Source organism: Primulina tabacum, chromosome 15 (genome assembly GCF_025594145.1).
Source record: "Primulina tabacum isolate GXHZ01 chromosome 15, ASM2559414v2, whole genome shotgun sequence".
In the NCBI taxonomy this organism is placed as follows: domain Eukaryota; kingdom Viridiplantae; phylum Streptophyta; class Magnoliopsida; order Lamiales; family Gesneriaceae; genus Primulina; species Primulina tabacum.
In genome coordinates, this window is record NC_134564.1 from 22756647 (window position 1) to 22768087 (window position 11441).

At 37.7% G+C, this 11441-nt stretch overlaps 1 pseudogene; it reads left to right on the plus strand.

The window, feature by feature from the left end:
• The first annotated feature begins 3009 nt into the window (after positions 1-3009).
• On the plus strand, positions 3010-10961 carry LOC142528024 (secologanin synthase 2-like; annotated as a pseudogene).
• Positions 10962-11441: the final 480 nt, after the last annotated feature.

Below are 11441 nucleotides of genomic sequence, written 5' to 3' on the forward strand. Positions count from 1 at the left end.
GAATGCACTGCCCTTTTCCATACCTTGGGTATAATGCATCAAAGCTCTTGTCCTTATACTCCCCAACAGAATGGTTTAGTGGAACGTAAACATAGACATATCCTAAATGTTGCTCGTTCTTTGATGTTTCAAGCTTTTTTTCCAACTCCCTATTGGGGTTATTGTGTGCTTGCTTCAGTTTACATCATCAATCGAACACCAACCCCCCTTTTATCAAATAAGACACCCTATGAAGCCTTGTTTGGTTCTTCGTCTTCTTATTTCCAATTACGGGTTTTGGGTTGCTTGTGTTATGTCTCTACTTTGCCCAAGAAAGATAAGTTTGCCCCTCGAGCGAGTGCTTGTGTCTTCCTTGGGTATCCAAGTAACCAAAAAAGATACATGGTTCAAGATCTCACCACTAAACGAATTTTCATTTCCAGAGATATTTCTTTCCATGAATCTGTTTTTCCCTTCTCCCAAGTTCACACTACTGAGCCCATTTTCCCCAACATAGCTGTGCCCATTCTTCATCCTGACTCTATCCCAGCTTCTTCCTCACCACATCCTCCTTCTCCTGCTTCTGTTCCACGTCCTATTCGACACTCCACTCGTATTTCAAACCACCAATTTGGTCCCATGATTACATTTGTTCTAACTCACAATCCTCTTCCTCCCATATTCATTCTATCTCCAATTATGTTCAGTACACTGGTTTGTCTCCTACATATAAGGCTTTCCTTTCCTCCTTCTCAGCCATAAAAGAACCATCCACCTACCATGAGGCAATTCTTGATCCCCGTTGGCAAACTGCCATGGACCTCGAGTTACAGGCTTTAGAGAGTAATCACACATGGGAGATTGTGGACCTCCCTCACGGGAAACTTCCTATTGCCAATAAGTGGGTCTATAAGATCAAACAAAATCCGGATGGCAGTGTGGATTGGTTCAAAGCACGTCTTGTGGCTAAAGGCTACACTCAAACTTATGGAGTAGATTTCCATGACAATTTTTCACCAGTGGCTAAGATTGCCACGGTTCGTTGTCTTCTCAGTGTTGCTTCCATGTCTAACTGGCCTCTATACCAGATGGACGTCACAAATGCATTTCTCCAGGGTGATCTTGATGAAGATATTTACATGATATTACCTTAGGGCTTTCGAAGTCAGGGGGAGCTTCATGAGGTACTTCGACACAACAAGAAAATACAAACTAATAAGGTGTGCAAGTCGATGAAATCTCTTTATGGTCTCAAGCAAGCTTCGAGACAATGGAATATGAAATTCACATCAATCATGAAAGGGGCTGGTTTCCTTCAATCAAAGCATGACCACTCATTGTTTGTTAAGAAAGAGCAACAGTTTGTTACTTTATTGTTAGTATATGTAGATGATATAGTGATCACGCGTAATCACGAGGAATCGAATCCGAGCACTTAAAAAGCATCTGAATCTGCACATTAAAATTAAAGATTTGGGAACACTGAGATACTTTCTTGGCATAGAAGTTGCTAGATCAAAGGAAGGGATATGTTTAAACCAAAGAAAGTATGCTCTTGAACTCATATCGGATGCAGGCCTATCTGGTGTGAAGGTCTGTGAAAATCCTATGGAACAAAATGGTAGGCTTACATCAAAAGAATTTGATGATAGTACAGGTCAAGACATGGGAATTGATCCTCTGTTGGAAGATGCCAGTGCATATCGAAGATTAGTTGGCCGACTTATATACCTCACGGTGACAAGGCCTGATATTTGTTTTGCGTTACAAACATTGAGTCAGTTCATGAACAATCCTAAGACATCGCACTTGGAAGCAGCATTTAGAGTGTTGAGATATATAAAGTCTGCACCTGGAAAAGGAATTCTTCTCTCGGCACAGTGGTCATCATCGTTAACAGCCTATTGCGACTCTGATTGGGGAACTTGTCCCATGACTAGAAGATCCATAACTGGTTATTGCATTAAGCTTGGAGAATCTTTGATTTCATGGAAGACTAAGAAACAAGCTACTGTCTCAAGGTCCTCTGCCGAGGCAGAATACAGAGCAATGGCCAACACAACTTGTGAAGTAGTTTGGTTAGTCGGTGTTTTGAAGGATATGGGATTGGAGTTAACATTCCCTGTGATGCTAAATTGTGATAGTACTGCAGCCTTACACATTGCATCGAATCCAATGTATCACGAACGAACGAAGCATATAGAAATCGATTGTCATCTAGTTCGAGAGAAGATACGTGATGGGTTAATCAAGGCGTCACACATCAAGACCGAGGAACAACCAGCTGATTTGTTCACCAAGGCCTTGGGGAAGACTCAACATCAGAATCTCTTGTTCAATCTTGGAATGATGAATCTATTCCAAGCTTGAGGGGGAGTGTTAAAGTTGTGTTTCATTTTACAATAAGTGCATTTTGATATAGCGTTTTTATCCTTGTATATAAATAGAACATTTGACAGTTGTATTAGTTAACAGAACAATAATAGAACTTGAGGGCTGATATTCTCTTTTGGAGAGCAACTCTTCATTGCGGTTCTTCTTCCTTTACAACTTCAACTGTAATAAAATCTTTCATTCAGCATTTTGTATCATGTAAAGATGTTAATTGTGATATGATATCACAATTAATATCTTTAAATGATAAAATATGCTAGCATGCAACACCTGCTTCATTATTGTAAATTTTTTTTTTATTTTAGTTTAATTTTAGTTTAACCAACAAACTGCTTCTCACTTTATAAAATGATCACACATGTTCTTCAGATTTAGAAAGATTAAAATACCATAGAACGAGTACTGTAGAATGTCAAGACTATTCAAATTTAACCTTTGACGAAATTTTCAATGATCCAAAAAAAATTATATATTTAACAAAAAATTAAAAAATATTCATGAATCATGCGTTCTGATACACTGTACATCAAAGATTGTTAATTAGATGACAATATTGCTTAGTGAAATTGAATTCCTACCTTTAGTTTTCCCCATTATTTTAAACGAATTCACAATGGTCGTGAGCTCTATAAATAGGGGTGTGCCCTTTGTGATTTTTCCCATCCCTATTGAGCAAAAAAAAAAAAAAGAAACTAAAAAACAAAAAAATCATGTGGAGTTCAATCTTGATAAATATTTTCCTGTCTACTATACTAGTTTTCGCATGGAGATTCTTGGACTGGGTTTGGTTCAAACCTAGGAAAATGGAGAAAAATCCTTAGGAAACTAGGATTCCAAGAAATTCTTACAAGATTCTTTTTGGAGATGCTAAAGAAATCTCTGAAATGGGCAAAAAAGCCTACTCCAAACCTCTCTCTCTCACCCACGATATTGTGCCTCGCGTCTTTCCCTTTATATCGAATACGATAAAGAAATACGGTACGTTTCCAGTTAGGAAAAATCATGAAATTGTAATCAAAGTTTGTCTCTCGGTTGTTTTAAAGTAGTCAAGTTTAAGTCTTAACGCCGCAATATATAAATATATATATATATATATATTTATTTGAGATTTCAGGGAAGAATTCTTTCATGTGGGTGGGACCGAGACCAAATATATTCGTGACAGATGTCGAATTGGTGAAAGATGTGTTGAATAAATACCAAACTTATCAGAAGAATTTTAATATATCTAATCCGATAGTGAAGCAGCTCAAGCCTGCTTTTAATGTGAACAAGTTGAAGGTCAGTTAATTTTTCATTTGATCGTTGCATGGATCTCAAAACGATAATATGTATCAGTCGTTGACCAAAGAACCATGTAATATTGTTTCTTACAACATTCTCTTACTTTTACATCTACGTACAGAAAATTGTGCCTACAACTCAACAATGCTGCGAGAAAATTCTTAATGAATGCGTGAAGATGATGTCCAGCGATGGGTCCGGCGTGGTCGATATGGCTGCTCAAATCGAAAAGTTCACTGCTTCATCCGTGGGATGCTCATTGTTCTGTTGGGAAAGATAGCCAAGTTAAATAACTTTTCGTGCAGCGGAAGAGTTGATTCTTTTCCCTTTAGCGGTAATATCGGATCAAAATATTTTCACGATATCAACAATGATAATAATCATGAAGAAAACGACACAAGGATTTTTACGTGGAAAACCCAAATTAGGGAAAAACCACGAGACCGAAGTCCAACAAAAGAAATCTCCACTATATCAATAATGGGTACAAATCGTTCATACAACAATAGGAGATAACAACAACTCTCCCTAGAACAACTTAGGGGACACCAAGAACTTCAAGAATAATTATTCTTGGATGACACACACTCAATCTCACTTTCAAAGTGGAACTCAGACAATTCTAATCATATAGAAAATTCTTTCTGATGTGGAAGATCGGACATTGCCGCAACCACAGAGCATACTAAAATTTATCTAAATGACTAGGCTATACAACACTCAAATGCTTGTGTTTTTGCTTGTCTTGGGATGGATTGAATGGATGCAAATGTATGGTATTTATAGGAAAAATTTTGGGTTTGGTGAAGTATGAATGATGGATGCATTTTCAAAGTTTGGTAGCCTAACTTTGAACCAAACTTTGAAAAATGGTTTGAACAAAAATAAGGCTTGAATTTTCAACAATTCTCCCCCTCGAGCTTCATTTTGTAGATTCAAACAGACCTGCCACATTTCTACAGTTTTCCAGCTTTTCTTTGGACAATGACTTCGTAAACATATCAGAACCATTATCATCGGTATGTATCTTCTCAAGATGTAACAATTTCTCGTTCAACGCATCTCGGATCCAATGATACCTTACATCAATATGCTTTAACCTTGAGTGTAAACTGGAGTTCTTACTCAGATGAATTGCACTCTGACTATCACAGTAGAGCGTAAATTTGTCTTGTCTCAAGCCTAACTCTTTTAGAAACTTCTTCAACCATAGTAGTTTTTTACATGCTTCAGTTGTGGCTATGTACTCGGCTTCTCTTGTGGACAATGCCACGCACTTTTGAAGTTTTGATTGCCATGAAACTACTCCCCCTGCAAATGTCATCAAGTATCCGGATGTGGACTTTCTAGAATCAACATCACCAGCCATATCTGCATCAGTATAACCTTCTAACACAGTTTGACTAGTTCCGAATCTCAAACAAAGCCTAGAAGTACCTCTCAGATATCGGAATATCCATTTCACTGCCGACCAGTGATCTTTGCCAGGATTCGAGAGAAATCGACTTACCATCCCACTGCGTGAGCAATGTCAGGTCTCGTACATACCATTGCATACATCAAACTGCCAACTGCTGAAGCATAAGGAACCCTTTCCATTTCTTTCTTTTCTTCTTCACTTGTGGGACATTGAATGGAACTTAATTTGAAATGACCTGCAAGTGGAGTACCAACAGCCTTTGCTTTATCCATTTTGAATCTTTCAAGAACTTTCTCAATGTATTGTTCTTGAGATAACCCTAGTTTCTTATTGGCCATATCCCTAGAGATCTTCATTCCAAGAATCTGTTTTGCTGGTCCTAAGTCTTTCATTGCAAAAGACTTCTTAAGCTCTCCCTTAAGCTTTTCTATCTTTGCTTGGATCATGACCAATGATCAACATATCATCAACATACAACAATAATATGATGATATCATTCTGATCATATTTCTTAACAAATACACAATGATCAGAATTGGTTCTGCTGTACCCATGATTCATCATGAATGTATCAAACTTCTTGTACCACTGTCTTGGAGCTTGCTTCAACCCGTACAAATATTTGTTTAGTCGACACACCATATCTTCTTTGCCTTTAACTATGAATCCTTTAGGTTGCTCCATATATATTTCTTCATCTAGATCACCATGAAGAAATGCAGTCTTAACATCGAGTTGTTCTATTTCCAGATCCATACTAGCTGCAAGTCCCATAACAACTCTGATAGAGGACATCTTCACCACTGGTGAGAAAATTTCATCAAAATCAACACCTTTCTTCTGGCTAAAACCCTTCACAACTAGCCTCGCTTTGTACCTTAGCTGTGATTTATTTTCTTCAGTTTTCAACCTGTAAACCCATTTATTTTTGAGTGCTTTCTTACCTTTTGGTAGCTTTACTAAGTTGTAGGTGTGATTTTCATGAAGCGATTGCATCTCTTCTTTCATTGCTTCGATCAACTTATCTTTTTGTGTACTTGATACAGCTTCTTTGAAACTCTCTGGTTCTCCGCCATCAGTGATCATCACATACTCATGTCAGTTGTATCTAGTAGAAGGTATTCTTTGTCTGGTGGACCTTCTGATCTCTGTTTCTGAAGGTGGAGTTGAAGAGTTGTCTTGAGCATCTATTGGCTCAACTATCTCGTCATGCTCAGTTTGTGTTTCTCCCCCGTGACCCTGAATTGTGGGGAAATAAAGTGGATCTAAATTTACAGGAATTTCTGAATTGGATGATTGTGATTGTTTGTTGTGTTCCACATAAGAAGCAACTTCATCTTCGAGGAATACAACATCTCGGCTTCTAACATTCTTTTGATTCAATGGATCCCGTAATCTGTATCCGAACTCTTCATGGCCATAACCCAAAAATATGCACTTTTTGGATTTGTCATCAAGCTTGGATCTTTCATCTTTTGGTATATGAACAAAGGCTTTGCAACCAAACACTCTCAAGTGTTTGTATGAAACATCTTTCCCTGTACAAACTTTGTTAGGAACATCACCATCTAACGCAGCTAATGGAGAAAAGTTGATCAAATCAATTGCAGTTCTCATAGCTTCGCCCCAAAAGGAATTGGGCAATTTGGAGTGTGATAACATGCACTTTATCCTTTCACAAATTGTCCTATTCATTCTTTCAGCTAGACCATTGTGCTGAGGGGTTTTTGGAACACTTTTCTCGAGCCTGATTCCATGAGTTATACAGTATTGCTCAAACGGACCCCTGTATTCACCACCATTGTCAGAACGAATACACTTCAGTTTCTTTCCTGTTTCTCTTTCAACTTTTGCGTGAAAATGCTTAAAGACCTCAAGGACATGATCTTTAGATTTCAGCGCAAAGCACCAGACCTTTCGTGAGAAATCATCAATAAAGGTGACAAAATACAACGCACCACCGAGAGTTCTGTCTTTCATGTAACACAAATCTGTGTGTACTAACTCCATGCGTTGAGTTTTTCTTGATGAAGAAAAACTTTGAAATGCAAATCTGTGTTGTTTTCCGGCCAAATAATCAACACAAGTTTCCAAATGCATACCAGATACTTCAGGAAGGTGTTTTCTCTTAGCCAAAGTTTCCATTCCCTTCTGGCTAATATGTCCAAGTTTCTAGTGCACAACTCAATGGATGAGGTTTTTGTAGATGCATGAACCTCTCCATTTGATATTTTTGCTTGCATGAGGTAAAGAGAATTTTGCTTCATACCTCTAGCAATAATAAGAGATCCTTTGGTGAGTTTCCATTTTCCTTCACCAAAGTGACTGGAACAACCATCATCATCAAGCTTGCCTGTAGAGATGATGTTAAATCGAATATCTGGAACATGTCGAACATCTATGAGAATGAGATGACACCCTGTATCTGTCTCCAAGACAATGCTCCCCATACCAACGACCTCAGTCAAACCTTGATTGGCCATTCTAACTTTGCCAAAGTTTCCGTTTGAGTATGATGCAAACATATCTCTGTGTGGAGTAATATGATATGAAGCTCCTAAGTCAATAATCCAATCAGTTTGCTGGTATGATATATTGACACATGCATCATCACCAAGGATTATAATATCTCCATCAGATGTAACTGCAACTGTGTCTTTCTCTTCCGACTTTGTCCCATTCCTTTGATCTCTCTTCTTTTTTCTGCATTCTCTTTCATAGTGATTTGGACCTCCACAATAATGGCACTTGAATTCTTTTCTGGTCTTGGACTTTGCTCTAGATTTGTCTTTTCCTTTATGAGGTCCTCTGGTGTAATTTCTTCCTCGATTATCAACGATTTCTGTAACTAATGCCTTAGTTTCAGAGTTGGCTTCTTGCTCCTTTCTTCTGGACTCTTCATTTAGAAGAGAATCTTTGACTGTTTGTAATGTCAGTTTTCCATCAGGAGCAGAATTACTGAGCGACACCATAAGAGTATCCCAACTATCTGGCAAGGAGCTCAGTAATAATAGTGCCGTAACTTCGTCATCCAGGGTAATCTTCATGGTGATAGATTGGTTGATTAAACCCTGATAAGCATTCAGATGCTCTGTCATATTTGCATTTTCTTTGTATCTCAGTCGTGCAAGATTTCTGATAATCGAAGCTTTGTTCAAGGCACTGTTTCTCTCAAACATAGCTTCAATTTTGGTCCACAGAGCATCAGCTTTATTTTCGTTCGCGAAGTGTTGAAAGATGCTGTGTTCGATAAAACGTCGTATGAAACCGACAGCTTTTCGATGCAGTACAGTCCATTCTTCGTTTGATAGGTTTTCTGGCTTGGCACTATCACCACTCAATGGCAAATACAGATCTTTGCAATATAGCAAGTCCAACATGCTTGCCTTCCATATGGAATAATTTGATCCGTTGAGTTTAAACATCCCTCCAATGGATTCTTCCATGTATCCTAATGTGGCTCTGATACCACTTGTTGGGAAAGATAGCCAAGTTAAATAACTTTTCGTGCAGCGGAAGGGTTGATTCTTTTCCATTTTGCGGTAATATCGGATCAAAATATTTTCACGATATCAACAATGATAATAATTATGAAGAAAACGACACAAGGATTTTTACGTGGAAAACCCAAATTAGGGAAAAACCACGAGACCGAAGTCCAACAAAAGAAATCTCCACTATATCAATAATGGGTACAAATCGTTCATACAACAATAGGAGATAACAACAACTCTCCCTAGAACAACTTAGGGGACACCAAAAACTTCAAGAATAATTATTCTTGGATGACACACACTCAATCTCACTTTCAAAGTGGAACTCACATAATTCTAATCATATAGAAAATTCTTTCTGATGTGGAAGATCGGACATTGCCGCAACCACATAGCATACTAAAATTTATCTAAATGACTAGGCTATACAACACTCAAATGCTTGTGTTTTTGCTTGTCTTGGGATGGATTGAATGGATGCAAATGTATGGTATTTATAGGAAAAATTTTGGGTTTGGTGAAGTATGAATGATGGATGCATTTTCAAAGTTTGGTAGCCTAACTTTGAACCAAACTTTGAAAAATGGTTTGAGCAAAAATAAGGCTTGAATTTTCAACATGTTCAGGGCCAACTATGGCGCAACCGACAAGGTTTTTGAGCTTGTTAAAGAGTACGCAGTCCTTGCAAATCCGGCCAGACCTTTCAGTATTCCGGGTGAAGGGTGAGTTATAATACGACTTCCATTAGCATCCCTGGTTAGCTGAAACCGTTGCAGAGATTAATGTTCTAGTTTCATGCATCTTATCTCATTATTAATTCGATCAAATTTTAAATTTTCTGAGATTGTGGAATCCTTGTTTAGGTACTGGCCTACCAAGAAAAACAGGAGAGTCAAGGAAATCGAAGAACAAATACGATGCACAGTTATGGATGAGATTAACAAGAGAGTAAAGCGAGACATAAATAGAGTAAATGAAGATCCAGATTTGTTTGATCTAATCTTGGAGGAATTGCACAAGAATAAGAACAAAAGAAACCATGATCGAGTAATAAATGAAACAATAGGACAAGCCAAGGTCTTCTACTTGGCATCTTTCGAAAGCAGTTCAAATCTGGTTGGTTGGACCATGGTTGTTCTTTCTATGCACCCAGACTGCCAAACTCGTGCTAGGGAAGAGGTTTTTCAAGTCATGGGCGACAGAAACGAACTCCAATATGATGATTTGTCTCAGCTGAAATATGTAAGTTTTGTACGATCGAGATTTTGTACGCATTCAAGCGCGCGCACACATGTATATATATATATATACATATAGGTTGACAGATTGAGGCTTTTGGTATACTAATAATTGATCAAAATTTTGTTCATAGAGCAACAACGTAACTTTGTTCCCTTGGCCATTTCTTTTCAGTAATGCTGATCGTCGAGATGTCTGCACGCCGATTTATATTAAAAAAAACTAAAAGTGGAAAAGAAATCGAGATGTCAGCATACCAATTAATAAAAAAGTATTATATTATTATATTTTATCGAAAAATTTATTTAAGTTTTTGCGCTCCACCTGATTTTAAAATCTTGCGTCTCTGTGTATATGGTTGCAGGTGACAATGATTTTGCACGAGGTGCTGCGTTTATACCCGCCAGTCATCGAGTTATCAAGAATAGTAGAAGAAGAAACAACACTAGGAGGAATCTGCATACGGGCACATCGATCATGCTACCTACTCTACTATTGCACCGAGACACTGAAGTTTGGGGCGAAGATGCAGGTGAGTTCAAGCCCGAACGATTTGCCGAAGGCATGGCGAAAGCAACCAAGGGCCAAGTCGCATTCGTGCCGTTCGGTTGGGGACCGCGAATATGGGTTAACGAGATTTTATCTATGTGGGCACTACCCTCGTTTCATTTCAACGGGTAAGATCTTGCCACACATACAATTTAAAAAAAAAAGTGGGTCCTATATATGCATGGGCAAATCTTGGCCATCCATCCTATCATGGGGACAATGCCGACATGGGTAGGATGAAATAAACCGCGAATATGCATCGGACAGAATTTCGCTCTTTTGGGGCCAAAATTTTCATGGCAATACTACTCCGCACATTCTCTTTTGAGCTTTCGCCAACATATGTGCATGCCCCTTGTGTCACTGGTTTCACGATAAAACCACAATTTGGTGCAGCTATCAAGCTGCAAAAACTCTAGCCACCTACGCAGAATTTACGATGTTTCAATTTTATAAAAAAAATTCAATAAAAAAGGAAACAACAAACTTGGTTGTCTACCAGGCCTAATCTTGTTTTCAGCCCAGTACTTAATAAAATTTCAGCTTTAATGTAATGATATTTTTTTTACAATCTTCTTCTTTTTCCCCAAGAGTACTTTTAGTGTTGACATAACACCACGTCAGTACACTGGTAAAATTATTGGCATGTCATTTTCTCGAATTCAAAACGCAACAGAAGTTTTAAATTTTTCAATAAAATTTAATTTGAAAATCAATTATTTCTTTTTCGTCGTATAATTCAAACCATATACATAGGGTGTTTAAAATTTAATTACCTTGGCGTTCAAAAACTCTTGCACCAAACTAATCCGAAATTAGCAGATATTGTAACGCCCCCGAAATTTTTAAGGTCCACGCGAACCACATGCATTTGAGTTATTAAATTCTTTGTATTTTAATTAATTTTTTTAATTGCATTTATTAATTATGTTGTGCATATTTACATGCTTAAAATATATTTTTCTACATGGTTGCATTAAAATGTATTTTTAAAGGATATTCGAGTTGCGATCGAGGAACGGAGACCGAGGGCTGAAAAATAGAAAATGTTTTTAATAAATAATTGTTTTTAATTATCTAAA